This window comes from Chenopodium album, chromosome 10 (genome assembly GCF_948465745.1).
Source record: "Chenopodium album chromosome 10, dcCheAlbu1.1, whole genome shotgun sequence".
Taxonomy (NCBI): Eukaryota; Viridiplantae; Streptophyta; class Magnoliopsida; order Caryophyllales; family Amaranthaceae; genus Chenopodium; species Chenopodium album.
This window is the reverse complement of record NC_137843.1, coordinates 16,985,260-17,007,036: the sequence shown is the minus strand read 5'-3', so window position 1 is coordinate 17,007,036 and position 21,777 is coordinate 16,985,260. Positions and strand designations below refer to the sequence as shown.

The 21,777-nt window shown below is 35.2% G+C and overlaps 1 pseudogene across 1 annotated transcript; it reads right to left on the bottom strand.

Moving 5' to 3' along the window:
• Positions 1–3,004: 3,004 nt before the first annotated feature.
• On the bottom strand, positions 3,005–21,380 carry LOC145563719 (endonuclease 2-like; annotated as a pseudogene). Its single transcript, XR_014094585.1, has 9 exons — positions 21,082–21,380; positions 19,860–20,034; positions 18,282–18,398; positions 12,197–12,252; positions 4,742–4,825; positions 4,518–4,610; positions 3,879–3,946; positions 3,227–3,300; positions 3,005–3,139 (listed from the first exon to the last, which is right to left on the bottom strand). The product of XR_014094585.1 is annotated as an endonuclease 2-like (transcript).
• Between the last annotated feature and the right edge of the window lie 397 nt (positions 21,381–21,777).

Genomic DNA, 21,777 nt, shown 5'->3' with positions numbered 1-21,777 from the left:
AAAAATATCACTGCAAAAATGCTTTACAGGTAAACTAACTAGTGCAGGCTTTCACTGCCTACTTTACTTGCTATCAATAGTATTTCTGCAGCAATACGTAGCAATAGTCTTAATAATCAAACATGTCATAATTGCGGATACAAGCTCATCAACTTAATGTAGCATCAACCATACTAGGAAGAAAGGCGTCATCAAGGGAGCTCACTATATTGTGGTTAGTCAAAGGAAATTTTGTCAAACATAACCTCTGTTACCTTTTACAAGCAACTAGGTGAATTTCTGTTAGAGATGGATCATTTAGCAAATAATGACATTTTGGTTTCTATGAATTAATATATATTCAGTATAAAAAGAAAGAATTTCCTCTCTTTTACTAGACCACCTTTGAAAACAATGACAAAGTTGAACTGTAACACAAGCAATTGAGGGGTTAAAGGGAAGGAAAGTAGGCAAGTAGCTACAATACCTCAATGATAAATTTTGCAAATTGTTTTAAATGTTTTTTGTTCTGTATTAACATAGTAGTTGTAAGTAATGAAACCAGTCTATGTGAATGCTATTCTTCGTAATGTGACTTCCTGTCAGTGAGAAACTGAATGTTTCACAAAACACTGAAGTCTGTTTAGCTAATGAAATATGCTATATGCTCTGCTCAGAAGTCTTAGAATGGAAACTTGTGTTTTCGCTAACTATGTGACTTAATATTCTCTCTAACTGTCTTAACACATTACAGAAAAAATCAATATGATAATGGTCTAATGGGGCATCAATGTTACTAAAGGCAAACTTTTCTGTCAGTAATTCAATAAACAGCATTTTTATGATTTCATTCTCAAAGCCGATTTTCTGATGAGAGTTGAAATTGAATAGCATACTGAAAAGCTTAAAGCACCAAAACTTTAGAAGCTGTTTCACCAAACTCAAAAGAAGAGATACCAATATAAGTCAGAAAGTAGTCATTCCACAACCAGCAGATTGATCAACTAGGCATCATTAGTAATAGCAACTATCACTACCATTTAGCAAGTTCAACTATCCAACATAAACATCATAATACTCCATCTTGTCTCTAAATAAAAGTATCGGCTGCAAATAGTTTTTTTATTTTTATTTTTAATTAACCAAATCCTACTATCTTGTTTTTTTATATCCAACTTAATCAATCTATGCTCATCATCTTCATCTTTCTAAAAACGTGTGCAAATGGCAAATAAAACTTTTATATGGTGACAGAGGGAATACAAAATAAGCTATAAATTTAGGGAGTAAAATTACATAACACAAAAGTATCGGCAGCAAAGAGTGTTTTTTTATGTGCCATTTCAATAACCTGTTGTCGAGTCAGAGTATGGCAGCAATGCTGTACCTCAGCTTTAATTGTAAAAGGCTCAGAATACAGAAATAGCCATTTGCAAAAGCAAACAAGCAGTGATCAATAAAAGCAAGACAAAACATTGTTAATGCTGAATTGCTGATGAGATTTATGTAGACATCACCTGAATTCATTTATCAACAGATGAAATTCCAGAATAAGAAATAACAGCAAAATGCTGTAACAGTAAATCATCAAGCTGAAGTAGTCATAGGGCAACTCTCCTTTGGCAAGTGAATGGCAACCAAATATGCATAACATTTTAACAAGTCCATGCCATTGCATCATCACATGCCAAGGAAGATTCGCCCCATGACTAATTCGCTTGCTTCATGTCATGGCAACTCAAAAAATGCCTACACTTCCAATTTTGTGAGTCGGTTGCCTTTCACGAATTTTAGCTTAGAAGGAGCTATCTGTATATATAGGGGGGCTTTGTTATCTTAAACATGGAGTTTAAGTCTAGGAAAACTGGCATATCCATGAAATATACTTAATTAAAATGCTCTATTACATTTCATATTTCTACCTTTTTTGCAATTTATGTTGACTCTTGCTATCATATCTGTAGCAAAAAACAAGAATCTGTCTCTAACTTTTATCATGAGTTATGCTTTTTCAGGATAGATAGATAAAGAAAATGGCAAAGCAAAGAGATGCTCTTTTGTGTGGGAATAATTGTAATATTATGGGCATATCCGCATATGCATGGTTTATACTATGTATTTCTACAAAATGGGGAGTGTGAACACCAACTAGCCTATGTAACGTATGTAATCCAATCCCGTCTATACCACTGTCCTTAGTGCGTCCATACATTCTTAATATAAAGGTGCAAATTAATAAATTACGCATTCGAAGAACAAGAAGTAAGCAAAAGGGGAAATGTTGATCATTGCACTCATATTCACAAATCACTACTTGAAAATGGAAAAATAGAGGATACTTACCAAATAAAAAAAGCAGAGACTGATGAAATGTATAATTCACTCCAATAGTTTAGTGCACATAAACGTCTCTTCTCAAAATACATTGCTACGTAGCCTACGTTACCTTTTTGGAAAAAGAGTGTTGATTTGATCCTACGAGTAACCCATGCTTGAGCTAATTTGGTTGAAACAAAAAGAGATGGGAAGGTGATATATAACTACTAAAATGGGAGCAAAGCTACACATACACGTAGTGTATTAAGATACATGTATGAAGAACCTTGGAGAACACGTTACATAAGTTATCAATTGTTAGGAAAATTACTCACGTGTAAGTTTAGAGTTTTTGTCCCACATTGAAAAATAAGAGAGAACAACACCAATAATAGTCAAGTGAACTTTGACATTGCCAATAAAATACTAACTTTTACTTATTATAGAATTATATAATTTGTAGATTTCACCTTCCCTGTCGATCATTTGTATACAAGCGCTATTATTGGATCCAAAAATCATATATCTTACGCTTTTCCTTAAGTTCTTTCTATCTGGACGATAATTATCTCACACAAAAAAAAAGTCAAAACAAAAAGAAAATTTAGTAATGAAGGGGCATCAAGTATAAGAGTAAATATAACAAGAAATCTATTATAATCAATCGATTTGCCAATATAATCCAACCTTTATTAGAAGCCTACTAAATTCGAATTCGGAAATTGCCACAAATTACATCAGTTAAGTTGTTAAGTAAACACGCGATTAAGTGTGGCAGCTAATCGTACTCCGGCTTGTGCTAATCGTTGATTAACTATTGGTAATCGAGAAAAGAAGTAATCATCTGCAATAAGTGAATAGATTATACGTCAACTAAGATAGTGGAACATAATTTTCTGTAGTATAGTTAGACCAATGATTAATGGCTTACCTTCTAGTGTCGAGTCTTCATCAACATCTTTGTAAGCCCAATTACAAGCTGCCTTTATACTTTCTGATGCATATCTATAGCAACAGAAAAACGTGTTAATTTACTTCTTTTGTTTTCCGACACATGCATACGTATGCGGTATGCCATATTGCCATTATTCATTAATAAGCATGGCTTGGTGTAACTAGTAATTAAGGGTGAGCTTATTCATCTGATTTTCCCTTATATAAATTATCTGAACTTATTAAACCAATCAATACTTAGTTTGTTGGAATTTAAAGTTGGGTAGCTCTTATTATTAACCCTTAGTAGAACTTATATTTTATAAACGTAATTTATCACAAACTTATTCATCCAGAGATAAGTGAAAATAAGAGGACTAAACAGGCCCTAACTGAATGGTTCCGAACTCAAGCACGTGTGAGGAGTTTAGCTCCCTACCCCCTAAAACATTGGAATATAAATTTATGAGTCTACTAAATTAAGGTTTACTTCCTAGTTTCTAAACACTTTATTGTTTTTTTTAAAACATCCTAAACACATTATTAATTAAAATAGATTATTGCATTGGAATTATTTAAAGAAGGGTTCTAACTGAAACATAATATTGTAATATATGATCGATCCAATAAATTAAAGTTGAAGAACATACATGTTTGGACATGTTGGTTTGTCATGATCGCAGTTTTCCCACTCTGGAACTTGATCGGCCCATTCATTCTAAATCACAGAATTAAAATAATAAATTGGTTAGAAAAAAATGTCTTACTACTTGCAATATTAACATATATATCAGCAATTTTTTGATGCAGCAGGTCACACCATGCCACAGGGGTTACCTAAGTTTTTTTTGTTAGGGGTTACCTAAGTTAATTACTCAGTCAGGAGTTACTTGAGTTTTTCAGTCAGGGGTTATTTAAGTTTTTCAGTCAGGGGTTACTTGAGGGGTTCGAACAATGGTTACTCAAAGGGTTCACTCGGTTAAAGGTTACTTAGTCATGGGTTATTCGAGTTTCTCAGTGAGGCCACATTCAAAAAACTATGACTTGAGTAACCCCTGACCGAAAAACTCTAGTAACCCCTAACCGAAAAACTTAAGTGAGTAACCCCGGAAACTCGAGTAAATCCTGACCGAGAAACTTAAGTAACCCCGAAAATTCAATTAACTCCTGACCGAGAAACTCAAGTAACTCTTGTCGCACGGTAAATAGGCCGCATATAAAAATTTGTGCATATATAAATCTCATGATCATAAAATAAGTCTATGTGAAAAATAGAAGAATGATAATACCGTAATATTATGCTGGATTGCAGCAACGAGGTCATCCACATTTGTATTCTACGAGTTTTTTTCTTCTGTTTCAATAATGCTGTCATCCCAAACCTAAATTCAATAACACTAGTATTAGTTTGCAATTGTATCAATTTCAGTAATTTTTTGCCTTCAATTTCTTTGAAAGTACAAGACCATAAAAAGGTCCTCCGTAATACAAATGAAGTAACGCAATAACTTACGTGATGTAGATCAGTCTTCCTTGTGTACCAGTGCACATCTATTGTGTTTCCTCCCTTGTCTGAAACATGACTCACATGTAGTGGCTGATATGACATATATTAATCACGTTAGTAGTGTTACTCGTTTATGACTGGTAAAAATATTACTCCCTATTAGATATACTTCCTAGATGAATTTGATAGCAATAATTTTTAGAATTACATATAGGAGATTAGGAGGCATAAATTGCTGTGTTATGTATATCAATTTTTTTTCATAAAAGTGACCAATTTATGTCGGATAACCTAAAAGATAGTAATCTTTTTTTTTTTTTAAGAGACAAATAATGGTGGAGTATAATACCCTTGTTGATTGTCTCCACACGTGGAAATATATGTCTTTACTCATTTACATGCTCAAGTGATATGAAAAATGAACCCTGGCCTGAGGAAGAAGGGTAACTGACTAACTGTACTCAATCCTATTTCCTATGCCAATAAGGGTATGTACTGTTTAGTCAAGCTTTTACACTATATGTCTACTTTTAATTTCTGTTCGAAAATTATTTTTTGATAAACTATGGAGTATAAGTGAAAATAATTTCTAAAAAACAAGACTATTTCGTTTTTAAAAAATTAAACTAATTTTACTAGAAAGTACGTAATCATTTCAACATACCATTAAAGTTCACTAACTTCAAATACACATAACTAACTTCTCTCTAGACTTTCTCTCTCTAGGATTTTAAGCCATCGGGGATTAACTCGATCACCTTGGTGATTAGAGCCCCGGGAGCTTGCTCCTAGTGGAGAGCAAGTCCGCTGTATGTGTTCTTTCAACCGTTTGAACATATTGTGTCTCTTGAATTTTCTCTTTAGTTTTTCTTTTCATTTAAAGTGGTTCTTTTCTTGAAGTCTCAATGTTGAATGAAGTCCCTTCGAGGGACTTATCAGTTCTAAATCCTACTGATCCCAACATTGATGCTACGGATGAGGATGGTCTGGTGAGTGAAGCGCAAGTAGGAGATGATGCTAGTTTGGAGGCTATAGTCAGGTCTTCCTAATGGTTTACGGAGGCTAGGAAAATAGTCATGAACTCCCAAGAGTGGGAGGACGAGGAAGATTGCAGTCCGGATAATGCACTGGTTGTTAAGTTCCCAAAAGAAAAGCTACAGGAGCTGAGAAAACCTTGGTCTCTTACTCTCATGGGGAAATGTCTTGGGCTAATAAAAATAAGATTTGAGTTCATGTCTCAACGAGTTCAAAGAACGTGGAACCCAAAGGGAGGTTTAGAAACCACTGAAATGGAAAATGGAGCCTTTCTTTTCAGATTTACTCTGAAAGACGATCTGGAGAAGGCACTCTTCGGAGGGCCATGGTTCATCTTAGATCACTATCTTATGTTATCAAACTGGAAGCCAAACTTGCGACCTTCGTCTAATCCATTTCAATATATTTCTGTCTAGATCAGATTCCTAGAGCTACCTGTCGAATACTATGAGAAGGAAGCTCTTTACAGCATAGCACAAGTAGCCGAGAAACCAATTAGGGTGGATTATTCTACAGATAAAATCAACAGATGTCGATATGCAAGGGTTTGCATAGAGATTGATCTAGTCAAACCCTTAATCTCCAAAGTATGGGTGGGAGGTTCATGGTAGCGAATAGAGTATGAAAAGATTCATAGCTTATGCTTTACGTGTGGTAGGATAGGACATGCAAAAGAAAATTGTAGGGAGGGAGTAGCCTTACAGAAAGAGGAAGCTAGTAAGGTGCATCCTGCTAGCACGTCTGAAAAAATCCATGCAACAAAAGAAAAACAGGATAAGATAGTAAGCCCATAGGAGCAGTAGCAAAATCTAATTGCAGAGAAGGAGCAAAAGGAGAAAAAAGATAAGTCAGGGGAATTAGAATATAAGGATGAATATGGGCCTTGGATTATTGCTACAAACCAAAAGAAAATAAGAAATGGGAAGGTAAGCAGAATGTTGGAGGGAGAGAGGCCCACCAGAAAAATAAAGCTGAAAAAAAAAGGAGCTCCTAGGGAACAAGTTAGCTGCCAACAACAGCATAAAACACTCAATGGAATTTATTGCCATTGGTGGAGGAAGAGAGTGAAAATAGCAAGGAGAAAAACATTCCTAGAAATAAAACACTGCAGAATAAAATCAGACAGGGAGATAATGCTTATAGCAGCAATAACATGTTGGGAATGAATGCTACTACAAAACTTGTAGTCCCGAGGTTGAATTCTCAGGATAAAAAAGCAAGCCAATGGCTTCATTGCATGCAAATCAATTCGATCTTTCAGCTTCCTCCTCCTCTTCTCCTACTGTAAGTGTGTCTCTGGTATCCGATAATGGAAAATCACAACAACCTAAACAACAATCCCTCGCCGAGAATTGTCAACAGCAAGCTCCGGCAGGAAATCAGCCTGAGAATGTCTCTTGTCCTGCTGAACGAAATAGAGACAATGTAGGAAAAAGAGATATGGAAGGAATGGGAACAGTTTGTGGAACCGATGTTTAACTCTACTCCGATTCCTTTGGGTCATTTTCCCATTCCTCCTTTTCCAATCAATAATATGAAGATAATTGTGGGGAATGTTCGAGGGGCAGCCTATAAAGAATTCCTTTCTCATGCGTTGACTATTGTTCAGATTCATTAACCTTTGATTTTTATTTTATTAGAAACAAAGGCTAAGGACAGTAGGGCTCAGGAAGTGTGTAAAAAGTTAGGCTTTGATAGAAGTTCTACTATTGGGGCTAAAGGATTAAAAGGTGGAATTTTGCTTTTATGGAAAAAGCCAGCTAGCTTAATCTCGTTTGCGGCAGGATCGGAGTTTCACTTTCACTCTCTTTTCGAATTTTCTCCCTATGATCCAGAAATTCTCCTTACTGGAATTCATGCACCATCTGCCTCCAGTGATAAGAATTGTCTCTAGAACGACTTCAAGAATGATCCTCCTCCGCTGAATACGCCTTAGCTCGTGGAAGGGGACATGAATGAGGTGCTTGCTTCTCCGAGTGGGTGGATGGTGTAGGTCTCATTGATATGGGGTTTAATGGTCCAGCTTTTACTTGGAAAAATGGAAGGGACAGAGAGGATAACATCAAAGAAAGGCTCGATAAAGCCCTTACTAATGCTGCTTGGCTCAACTCTTATCCCCATACGCAGGTATATCATCTTCAGAGAACTTATTCGGATCATTACCCTATTTTAATTTCAAAGAATATTGATGTCAGTAGGGGTAATTATCTGTTTAGATGCAAAGAATCTTGGCTGGAAAACCCTAATTTCCTTGAGTTCTTCTCTAGAACTTGGTCGAAAGGGGGGGTGAATTTATCCAGTAAAATTTTTTTCATAAAAGAAGTCAGAGTATGGGATAAAATAGTGTTTCAAAGCAGCTTACAGAATAAAAAGCGCTTGTACGCTCGCATTCTGGTAGTGCAAAAAGCTTTATGTGTAAAATTTTCTTCCTTTCTTGTTAACTTGGTAAAAGATCTTCTTAGACAACTTGAATATATCCTAAAACTGGAAATAATTAAATGGGCACAAAAAGCTGGAATAGATTGGAGAAAGTTTGAAGATTGGAATACTAAATACTTCCATATTCTTGCTAAAACAAAAAACAGTAGGGGGAAAATTTTGACATTGAAGGATGAGCAAGGTAATTGGGTTAGTGATCAGGAGACCTTGAAAAAAATCTGTATCTCCTATTTTAAAAACATCTTTACCTCTACTCAGTCCTCTCAGCCTAGAACCATTAATTTCACTCCTAAAGCTGTCATTGATGGTATTGACCATGAACATATTTCTGCTCCTGTTAGCTTCTCCGAAATAAAACATGCTTTGAATTCCATGATGCCTATGAAAAGCCCGGGTCCGGATTGCATTCAACCTATTTTCTTTCAAAAACATTGGGAGGTAGTAGGGAGCGCCATTTTTTTCCATTGTTTCGGATTGCTTTAATAGAGGAGTCATTCACCCTGAAATAAATGAATCTTTCATACCCCTTATTCAAAAAGTTGATAACCCCTCCTCTATGAGTGAGTTTAGACCCATTGGTCTTTGTAATTCGATTTACATGTTGATTACAAAGGTCAAATCTAATAGAGTCAAACCGCTTCTGAATAACCTTATTAACCCGGTCCAATCGAGTTTCATTCAAGGTCGGTCAATAGAGGAAAATGTTCTTGTCATTAAGGAGGTAGCTCACTTGTTTAAAAGAAAAAGCAAAAAGAAAATTATGGCTTTTAAAATTGGTCAAACAAAAGCTTATGATAGTCTTGAGTAGGGATTCATTAGGGAAACCCTTATGGGTTTAAATTTCCCGGAAAAATTGATTAAGCTCATTTTGAATTGTATCACCTCTCCCTCCATTTCCATTTTGTGGAATGGGGAGAGGACGGAGAGCTTTACCCCTTCTAGAGGTATAAGACAAGGAGACCCTTTATCTTCCTATATTTTTGTGCTTTGCTTAGAAAGACTCTCCTTGATGATAGAGAAAAAAGTGAGTGAAGGGGATTGGTGTCCTATAAAAATAGATCATGATATTCATATCTCTCATCTTTTTTATGCCGATGACGTCTTCCTTTTTGCTAATGCCTCTCTTGATAATCTAAGAGCCATTAAGGACACTCTTGAGGAATTTGGAAACCTTTCGGGTTTGTTCATTAGCCCTTCAAAATCTAAAATCATTTTTCCTCCTAAAATGTGCCTTTCTCTCAAAATGAGCATTCTTAATGCCTCAAACATTATGGGGTCTCCTTCCTTTGGGAAATATCTAGGGGTTAACATTAGTCCTAATAGATTGAAAAAGGCAGATTATAGTGACCTTCTAGTGAAAACCAAGGATAAAATTAGAGGGTGGCAGTCCAAGTTCTTGAATATGGCCGGAAGGTGTACCTTCATCAAAGCCGTTCTAAATTCTTACCCTATTTATGTCATGCAAACTTCTCTTCTTCCTTGCTCTATTCTTGGAGATATTGAAAAAAGTTGTAGGAAATTTTTATGGAACAAGGTGGATAGATCACATTATTTACCTAGAACTAGTTGGGAGAAAGTTTGCCTTCCATCGGGCTTGGGTGGACTTGAAATCCGTAACCTTAAAAAATAGAATTTAGCTTTTATGGCTAAGTTGGGGTGGAAAATTCTTCATGAGCCGGAAAAGTCGTGGGTTAAAATTCTCAAATCCAAATACTTTAAACGCTCCTCTTTTCTTAATAGTTATGCCCCTCCTAGTGCTTCTCCTTTATGGAAAGATATCCAAAAAGGGAAGGACTTGCTTATGGAAGGCATTTCTTATAGAGTGGGGGATGGAGAAGACATTTGCTTGTGGTTTCACCATTGGGTGGGAGATGCGCCCCTATACTTGGTCATTGATAGAGATGTTCCCAATTATTGTGCTCATTGGAGAGTTAGTAATGTGATTAGAAACGGCAAGTGGGACTTGCAAAGAGTTAGACATATCATTCCTGCCCACTTGTGTTCTATATGATTGAAAGCATCCCCCTCCCCACTGTTGCCTCGGTGAAAAATACAATTTGTTGGCACCCTACTTCTAAAGGCCAATTCACCATCGACAGTGCATACTCCCTAGCTTCCAATTTTACTCCCCATCCTTCTTTCCCTAGTATCAAATGGAAAAAACTTTGGCACCTCAAAGTCCCCTACAAATATAAAATGCTCATGTGGAATGCTTGCCATGCTATTCTACCTGTTGCTTCCTCTCTAGCCACAAAAATTGATAATTTCGATCCCATTTGTACTAGATGTGAATTGGGCTCGAAAAACCACCTTCACCTCTTTAGAGATTGTATAAAATCTAGAGTTTTTTGGGACTAAATATTTGGAGGTAATAGGCTGGAGCAAGACTTCAGCATTTTCACCTTTTTTAGTCTGAATTGGGATGAATGGATCAATTACAACTTGGGAAGATGTGAGAACTGGAAAACGATTTTCAATGTTGCTTTGTGGCACTTGTGGAGGGCTAGAAACAAATCGGTTTTCCAGCTTGCCATTTTGCACCCTATTTCTATGTTTAACAGGTTCATGTGCGACTTGGTGGCCAATGTTAATGTGTTTCAGGGTAAAGGCAAGGAACCTGCTACTGCCATTAGCGCTCTGAAGTGGAGTAAACCAAGGGAGGAATACATCAAAGTCAACACAGATGCAGCTTGAAAAACCACCAATATCAATAGGGTGGGATGTGTTGCTTGAGGTGATGATCGCAGATCGATTTTTGGCAGATCATGGAAAACTAAGGCCAGAAATGCTAGCGAGGCTGAGCTAATTGCAGTTCGTAATGGTCTTGTTGCAGCTATTGGAGCTCAATATAAGAAAATAATTGTTGAAACTGATGCAGTAGCTCTAAAGGAAATAATTGAAGAAGTTGAAAATTATGGAACAAACGAAATGGCAGTCATTCTTAAGGACCTCGAGGTGATGATCAAGATGGGTTGCAAGGTTGAGTTATGCTTCATCCCAAGGGAGGCGAACTTCGTAGCTTACTACTTAGCCAAGATAGCAATCGAGATGGAGGGACAGGAAGCAATCCATAGCAGCATCCCAATTTGTGCTAGAGGTGCCTATGAGGAGGATCTTTTCGACAACAATTTCTAAGCCTATCTGCAGTGTTGATGGCTCCCTTTTGATCGGTTTAGGAGAGGAGAATTTTTCCTTGTTTGTTATTTTTATTAGCTGTCTTCTTTTCTCTGGAAGTTTACATCTCCAGCTTTGGCACTTTGTTTTGGGCTTTTTAGCCATGTATTTGGATTGTTTCTTAATTAATTAATATATCTCCTCTTCTACTTAAAAAAAAAATACACATAACTAAATACAAGTTAATTAATATTAAACAAAGTATATATTTCTTCAATGCAAGGTTTGGCCTAGTGGTAAAGGTTTAACCTCATGACTTAAATGGTTATGATCAAATCAAATTCCTTTGGGAGCTCTATGGGGGTGATTTACATTCTCAATGAATCCAACCGATCAAACTAGATTGCCTTGACTTGTGAAAGGTGTTGATTCAGTAAGGTCTCTCTCTTTATTGTAAAACAAAATTAAATTCATGTTTCTAAAGTCTAGCTAGAAATTGTTTCAAGAGCTTGGCCATACAATGTTTAAGTTCTTTGTACTCAATCTATACAATACTATACGTTACCCAAATTGGCATATTGTTTGTGGCCTTGTTTGGAGGGTGAGAAAATTGATCATTTTGAAGTTGTGACATAATGTGAATTAGGAAAGCGTGAAAGTTTGAACTTTAGTACACTTTTGATTAAGACACATGATCTACCTGTTACTTGAGCACAAAAAAAGTGTTTATCATAAGAAGATTTGTCATGTTTTTTTTATATTCTACACAACTTAGATGATAGAAATGTCTAATAATACCCCACCTTTAAATACACACACAAATATAATGTCATTTTTTTTATTTTAAATAGTTCTAAGGACCTAATTATATACCTGGTGAATATCTCCAATAAAATGAGATAGGAAAAGAAGTGCTTCTGTGAAGTTATCTGTCAAATAAAGGAGTAATAAATTGAAGGAAAACATTAGTTTGAATCCAATAACTATGATAATTGGATCGATCACATAATTTCAAGTATATAATATAGAGAATGAGGAAAACTTTTCCTATTTTGTATTATTAGATAACGAGATAGAAGCTTATTAAATAGAGGAAACTAAGAGCATAAACCGCAAGGGGTTAAATTAGAGTAATGAGGAAAATGCATCTATATTTATACTAATCTATTAAAAAGCGTTTTTAAGAACGTTGATAGATATTATATTTGTTAGATAATATTTGTCGTAAATTAGGATAGTTTTGTATATATTTTGTTATACCTCGTATCCTTATCATAATAGGATTACGACTCTCTCTTGTAAACCGCTATATATATGAATCAATGGTACACACTCCAATCTGAGGAGTTTTCCCGAAATCTAACATGGTATCTGAGGAGTTTTCCTGAAATCTAACATGGTGCGTTTGACGGGGAATGCTTTCTCTACCATGACCTTGGCACCTCCGAATGATGGATGGTACATGAACTCGGGTGCATCTTCCCATATGACCAATAACTCAGGTAATCTCATACCCCTTGTTTAATTTAACTAATAATCATATTTTAGTTGGCAATGGTCATCGCATTCCTATTATTGGTTATGGTCACACAACCCTTTCCCCAACCAAACTAGCCCTTCGTGATGTCCTCTTAGCACCTCAAATTATTAAGAACCTTATTTCTGTTCGAAAATTTACTTCTGATAATTCGGTGACTATTGAATTTGACCCTTTTGGTTTTTCTGTGAAGGATCTACACACGGGAAAAATAATAATGAGATGCAATAGTTCGGGGGACCTTTACCCTGTCACTCCACCACCATCCACATGCTTAGCCACCTCCCTCACGGCTGTCTCACCATCCACCTGGCACAATCGTCTAGGGCACCTTGGGGCTCCGTCTTTAAGCTTTCTTAGGAGTAGAAATTTAATTCATTGTAATAAGGAGCATGACTCCACCTTTTGCAATTCTTGTCAACTTGGAAAACATACTAGACTTCCTTTTTATAGTTCTATTAATAATACAAATTGTGTTTTTGACATTATTCATGCTGATTTGTGAACCTCTCCCATTCGTAGCATTAATGGACATAAATATTATTTAATTCTTCTAGATGATTTCACTCATTATTTATGGATCATACCTCTCACTTATAAATCTCAAGCTTACCAAACCTTTTTGGATTTTCGTCAATATGTTCAAACTCAATTCGAACGACCCATAAAATCCTTTCAAAGTGATCACGGTCATGAATTTGACAATGATCCTTTTTAAACTTTTTTGTGTTAAAAATGGTATGGTGTTTAGATTTTCTTGTCCCCATACCTCATCCCAAAATGGTAAAGCAGAGAAAATGATTCGAACAGTGAATAATGTCAAACGCACCCTTTTGTTTCATGCTTCTCTTCCCCCATCATATTGGGCTTATGCTCTTAAAACCGCAACTTATTTAATCAATATTTTACCCACTAAATCTCTAAATAACATACCCCCGGCCTATGCCCTTTATGGGGTTGTCCTGTCATATGACCATCTAAGAACCTTCGATTGTCTATGTTTCCCAAATTTATCCGCTACTACTTCTCATAAGCTAGCCCCTAGATCATCCCGTGTGTGTTTTTGGGTTATCGTCCGAACCACCGTGGCTATAGATGTCTTGACCTCAACACCAAACAAAGTCATCCTATCCTGTCACGTAACCTTTGACGAGTCAACCCTTCCATATCAGATTTTGGGTCAATACCGTCTAAAGGACTATGAGTTCTTAGGAGAATTTGACACTTCTCCACTCCTCACTCACGCTCTAATGCGTTAACTCAATCCTTCACACACAAACAAAGCCCAAACCCCACTCCCCAACAAACCCACCCCCCTTTACCAGGCCCAGCATCCGCTGGAAGCCCAGCACCCCACATAGTGGGCTCCCCTCTGATTGCCACTGCCCTAGCGAACGCTGGTTCCCTAGCGGCCCAATCAGAGGCTCCACTTCCCAGCCCAACAGTCCAACCTTCACCAATTGTTGAAGCCCACCCGCCACATACCCCTCCTCATGGATCAAGCCCACAACGCCCCCTTCCTAATTCTCCACAGATGAGAACTCGCTTAAGTCATGGAATAATCAAGCCCAACCCCAAATATGCTATGGCCATACAACGCACTATTCCTTCACCACAAAAATCACCGCTACCCAAAAACTATAAACAAGCTCTAAATGACCAAAATTGGAATGCGGCGATGAACGATGAGTACAGTGCTTTGATTAAAATAGGGACATGGGATTTAGTGCCTAGGCCTACGGGGGTGAATATTGTCAATTGCATGTGGCTATTTAAACATAAATACAAGTCTAATGGTGACCTTGAAAGGCACAAAACTCGTCTTGTATGTGATGGCAGGTCGCAGGAAATTGGTGTCGATTGTGATGAGATGTTCAGTCTCGTAGTTAAACCGGCCACTATTCGCACTGTTCTTAGTTTAGCTTTGGCTAAAAAGTGGTCGATACATCAATTAGATGTCAAAAATTCCTTTTTACATGGTGATTTGCAGGAAACTGTTTATATGCATCAACCTCCGGGTTTTGTTGATCGGAGGGCTCCCTCTCATGTTTGTCGGCTCCGCAAGGCTCTCTATGGTTTAAAACAAGCTCCTAGAGCTTCGTACCAACGCTTTGCGAATTTTCTCATTAAATTGGGTTTTGTCATTGCCAAGAGTGATAACTCACTTTTTACTTTCCGGCAGGGTGATGATATGACATATTTGCTCTTATATGTTGATGATATTATTTTAGCTACCTCTTCTGACAGATTACGTACAGGGATCATCTCTCAGTTGCAAACTGAGTTTCCTATGTCTGACTTGGGGCCTCTGAGTTATTTTTTGGGTATTGCAGTCACCCGAAAACCTTTTTATTTGCTACTTTCACAGGAATAGTATGCACAAGAGATTTTAGAGCGTGCAGGTATGGCCTCTTGTAAACTTGCAGCCACTCCAGTTGACACTAAGTCTAAACTTAGTGCAGATGCAGGACCACCATTTCGAGATCCTACTTTGTATCGCAGTTTAGCAGGTGCTCTTCAGTATCTCACTTTCACCAGGCCAGATATTGCCTATGCGGTACAACAGGTGTGTCTTTTTATGCATGATCCCCGGGAACCTCATTATGAGGCATTGAAACTCATTCTGCGTTATGTTTAGGGTACCATTGATCACGGTTTACATTTATATCCTACTGTTTCTCATCGCTTGATTACTTACACTGACGCTGACTGGGGAGGTTGTCCCGATACCCGGCGTTCCACTTCGGGCTATTGTTGTTTCCTTGGGGACAACCTCGTGTCTTGGTCATCTAAGCGTCAGCATACATTATCTAAGTCGAGTGCAGAAGCAGAATATCGAGGCGTCGCAAATGTTGTCTCTGAGGCATGTTGGCTTCGTAATCTTTTACTTGAGTTACATTGTCCTCTACGGCAAGCTACTATCGTTTATTGTGATAATATCAGTGCTATCTACCTTTCCGGCTACCCGGTACAACACCAACGCACCAAACATGTGGAGATGGATATTCATTTTGTTCGAGAAAAGGTTGCTTTGGGGCAAGTTCGGGTTCTCCATGTTCCTTCTAGATATCAGTTTGCGGACATTTTCACTAAAGGCCTACAGCGAGAATTATTTCTCGAATTCAGGTCTAGTCTTAGCGTACGACCTCTTCCCGCTACGACTGCGGGGGTGTGATAGATATTATATTTGTTAGATAATATTTGTCGCAGATTAGGATAGTTTTATATATATTTTGTTATACCTCGTATCCTTATCATAATAGGATTACGACTCTCTCTTGTAAACCGCTATATATATGAATCAATGGTACACACTCCAATCTGAGGAGTTTTCCTGAAATCTAACAAACGTCTCTGTGCCACGATAAGGGGATTCGAACACCCAACCTTTAATAAGAAAGATAGTTACTTAACCATCTATGTCAATCATAAACTATGTTATAAACATGAAAATAAATGTATATAATTGATAATCACAAGATTTAATTAAAGTAGCAACCGGTGCAACGCCCGAGCTACAAACTAGTGTATCAATTAAAAATGGCTAAAAAGCAATCAGTCAATGTTTTAGAAGATGGTGCAATAAGTAATCAAGTATTACTCCGTAACATACCTCGCAAATTCAACTGCATGATACACATTTTCTCTCGCATATTACGTATTACATGGTTTTTTTTTTTTTTGTTTTTTTTTTAATCATTATTATTATTATTATTATTTATAACTTGATCATGTTATTTTAAAATAATGTCACATTCATTTGTTCGTATTTCACTTTTTAAATTTATTTTCTTTTATATTGAAAGAGAAAAATACAAGTTTATCTCCTTGATAAATAAAAGATGTTTATCAATTATTTTTATAAAAAAAAAAAAAAAAAAAAGATATTTATCAAATGGCAAAACTGTAAATAAATCAACAGTTTTTTATTAAAAATGGACCCCGCAATAGTTGATTTATTTACAATTACGTTATAATGACTAGAAAATGGACCCCACAATGGTTGATTTATTTACACATATGTCATGATAACTATGCAAAATTGTTGATTTATTTACAATTTTGTCATTTGATAAACGAATTTTGTTTATCAAAGAGTTAAACTTAGGCTTGAGCTTCCTCATATTGAAATGCATGTTCTTGTAGCTTGAACTTTATGTAAGATCAATGGCAATGAGCCAATATGCATATCATGTCCTCAAGCGTAAGATCTAATTAATAAAAATAACTTGCTAAAGTAATAAGTTTGACACATGAAGATGAAACAAGCTAAGCTCACAGCCCTTGCCACAACCCCGGTCCCAGCCAAGCAAATTTGTCAGTTGTAGAACTTCTTTAGGCAAATTACTAGATTAGTCCCGCGATTTGCATGATTTTAAGAATTGAAAGGATTGAAAGCAAAGGCTAAAAATGACTCTAATAATTGAATCCAATTACTTTTTCATGATTAATACCATGTATCATTTCATTGCTATTGAAGTATTAATTACGAAGTATTATATTTATTTATCAGCAATGTTCAAGTACATTGATGTATTGAAGCCCACATAATATGAGAAAATAAATAAATAAACAAACTAACAAAATTATCAAATTTAAAAATACTGACATCACAGCTCACATGTGGATTCTAGGGAAAATTTTTAATTATGACTTTTTGTGAAAAACTACCTTATATACATTAAATTTTGTGAAAAACTACCTTATAAAAACATTATTATAAGAAACTACCTTATAAAATTAAATGTTGTAAGTTGCTACCACGTGCTTAATTTAACAATGAAAGAGAAGGGGAATTAGGGGTTATAAGGGGACTATGGAGAAATTGGGTGGAAAAATCATTGAAAATGGGTCATAAACATCTCTTATTCAATGCAATAATTCGGTAAATGGTAGCTTTTTACAACATTAATTATTTTATAAGGTAGTTTCTTACAACATCTATTATTTATAAGGTATTTTCTTACAACATTTTTTTAATAAGGTGGTTTTTTTCACAAAAATTGCCTTTTATAAGGTAGTTATTCACAAAAAATCCTTTTAATTACAACGCAACAAGAATGTTCCTAGAAACAAATAAGTGCCGAATTTGAAGAGTGAATGATATCAACATGACCTATTTTAGTAATAGTTAATGGATACAACCTCCGTTTTTTATTAGTTAGCACTGTTCACACACCTCTTTTTGACCATATTTTGTAATTTATATGTGAAGAAAAATATAGTCAAGCGAGATCTTGTTAGATTCGTCATAATGTATATTTTTCCAATATTAACTTTTAATACTTTTTGCTTATCGCTAATTAAAGATATAAATGATTAAAAAAACGTGTCAATTAAAAAGAAACAGAGGAAGTACTTTGTAATCCATGAATAATAAAGTTAAATGAACTCGTATCAGTTAGGTAGAGTGAGTCTTACATTGATTAGATGAAGAAACAAGACTGGTACTTTTATAGGCAAGAAGTTGAGTGGTGTAATTGTTAATTGCCCCAGCAACACAATTGTCCTTCACGCCATCTTCATCGTTGCAATCCCCTTTAAACCGTTTAGTTGTGCATGCCAAATTTAGAAGAGTGTAACATAAGCAATTAAGCATACAATGTTACAATATGTCAAACATGTAACATAAGCATGGAGACGTGAATTTAGAATTTTAGACCCATTAAGACTGTTTCATATCCGATCAACAAATTTAATTTGAAAAGGAAACTTGAAAGTATCGTTAAGGATAACGATTTTCAATCAAATCAGACTCATGATCCTCAATCAAATCAAGTACCAAGTCAATGATAGCATAGCTTGTGCAAATCTTTTCGCTAGCTGTCGTATATTTTTTGTATAGCATATGCTTAAAATAGTATTGGAATATTATCTTTTATACTCTTACTATCATTGCTTGTAGGATTCTAGAAAATATAGCCTTATTGTTTATAATAAATTATTCCTGTATGATATATTAATCTTTCTTGTAATCTATGTTATGTTATAATATACTTTGTATTGTATATGAAGAATATATTAGATATAAAAATAATTTACATTTAAGGGAGTATAAAATTAAAACAAGACCAAGTATAAAAATGGATTGTTTCAAAAAAAAAAAAAAATAATAATAATAAAAAAAAAAAAGTGTAAAAATGGACACCATTGACTTTAAGATAATAGTCATATGTAAAACAATAAAAACAAAAAAAACATGTTGGTAATAGAAGCCATATTATGCACGTTAAATCTAGGGGAAATGACTTCAACTACATAGATATGTATTTTATTTTAATTGAAACGTATTTAGGGTGATATATATCTTACTTTATAGAAAGATGAGAGAAAGCTTATGTGTTTTCTTTTAATTGAAACATATTAAGGGTGATGTATCTTTTTAGAAATATGAGAGAAATCTAAAGAGAGTAACAAAAGAAACACGTATAATTTTTTTTTTTTCCTGGGGTGTTAATGTGTCATGTAGTGTGGTGTTAATGTGTTATGCCGGTATCAATATTATAGGATAGATCAGGGTTAATTTGGTATTTATAAGTTTATGGAACCCAAGTACAAAAACCAACCCGATGAAGACACCATACAACATGCCACGATGATAGCTATCCCACCTATCCTAGCCTCATGGCCCCAACCTTATGTGACACTTGGCTTGGGATGCCTCCAAATACGTTACCCAACTCACAACACTTATAAAACGTTTACTGCGTATTACAAAGAACTTACAACTCAATTTACACTCAATTGGAACCATTGATAGTACCCTCAAAGCACTCCAAGTGTTGTTAAATTATTTTAAGGTCAACGTTGTTTATTGACATGTGTGTCATTTGTTGTCCATATTTAAAAACAGAGAGAGTAATTCTTTTCAACTTTTCAATAAAAAACGTACATGAATAACATAATTATCCGAATCAAATGGCTTGGGGATAAATGATAAGAAATTAAGAAGTAAAAACATTATGAAAAGAAGCAAATGAGTAATAGATGAGGGCATACTGTTGTACAGGAAAGTGCAAAGAGAATCAGGGACGTTAATGTAATGGAGGGGTGAAGACCAATGGTAACGGAACTTAACATGGTCTGCCCATGAACATAAACTCCCTAAGTCCCCTTCGGCGTAATCTGGTAGCAGCTGCTTCACTGCTTCATTTGCCCCATTGCTTAACCGCGACTGCCAACAATTGTACATAATTAATGGTGTGATACACATGTATATAATACATCAAGTTATTCGTGCATATAATAAATTAGTGTGATACGGTCTCACTTCCAATTTAATTGACACTCAAATAAAATGAAAACTTGTTATCTAATAATGTATACAGGCCTAAATTCAACACCAATCATGAACTCGCACAAGAGTACAGTGTTGCTAATTTAAAATATTCTTCTATGGCTTAGTGCTTTAGTCATTATATTTCTTTATTGTTTGATCAATCGGTTAGTTTTCGCCACATTAGGACATCTTTTTTGATCGTATATTGTCTTTATTATTTGGTCAAGTAGTCGAACACACTATTTAAGTCAATGACATTCTAAGTTATTTAAGTCAAAACCAAAAAGTGGAGAAAATTTTGCTTTATAGGCCAAATTAAAGAGAGTACTAAAAATTGTCGTGGATTTTGGCTTTTGAATATGGTATAAAAGTTGACTAGTTTAGTAGTTTGCACATAAACAACAATCAATAATTTTAAGTTAGAATCAATATTAATGGTATTTATAAACAACTACTCTGTAATAAGTAATACTATAATAAGTCAAAATCTTTATGGTCAAACAAATTAAGTGAATTAGCTAATTAACTAGATAAAATCATTAACATACAAGTAATTAATAAAAGTATGGTTTTTTTTTTTTTTTTTTTTTTTTTTCTTCTGACTGAAACCAAGTAATTAATACGTTACAAGTAACAATAACAACCTTTTCTTGATCGATTGCAAAATTTTTACAAAGGTTATATTTCAGTAAATTGTTACTTGCAAATTTCAAAGAGTATCAGTATAATCCCTATGCAGCGAATAAATAAGATTCAATCAAAGAAAAAAAATATACTCCGTAGTGAAGATAGAAGATTAGTACAATATTAACAATGAACGTTAACAACTTGGCCAGAACATTATACTATAAATTAATCAGAACGATGAATATAACATGAATTTCTTCAAAAAAAAAAAAATGAATGTAACATGAATTGTTATAAGAAAAGTAGAAGAAGAACCTGAGCAATTTTGCAAACAGATGCATGACCATCAATGCCCCAACAATGAACATTTGAACAGAAAAGCGCAACAAAGAGGAAAACTAGCGTCAATTTCACAGTTTCCATTTGTATTCCCGTTTTTTTTGGTTTTTCTTGAATGTGAATTTTTGAATTTGTGATGCAAATTAATTAATACAGTAGCTAGGTCAGTAGTATCTATATATTTTGTGCATTGTTCTTATATCAATGGGAAAAGGTCCCAAAAAGGAAGAAAATATCAACAAAATAAAGGCTAAGTGTGAATTTGTGAAACTTTGTTGTACATATTTAGTAGCATATCCTCCATTTGTATATCAAATCATATCTTTTGACTTTTGTTGGATGGTTAAATTCGTACCTCTTTTGCCTCTCAATATATGTGTGAAAATTGTTACGGAGTACAATATACGGAGCACGGTACTTCCTCCATTTTTCTATGCTTGTAACATGCTTCAACTTTTAACATTGCTCTTTTTCTCCTCTAAAAAAAAAAACATCTAACATTGCTCACACACGACTAGAAAACCGGTCATTTCCGACGGAAAAAATCCGTCGGAAACATTCTGAATTTCGTCGGAAAACACGTTTTCGACGGAATTTCGTCGAAACTGGTCGTCGGAAAAGCGGACGGAAAAATCCGTCGGAAAATTATTTCATGAAATTAAAAAAATACGA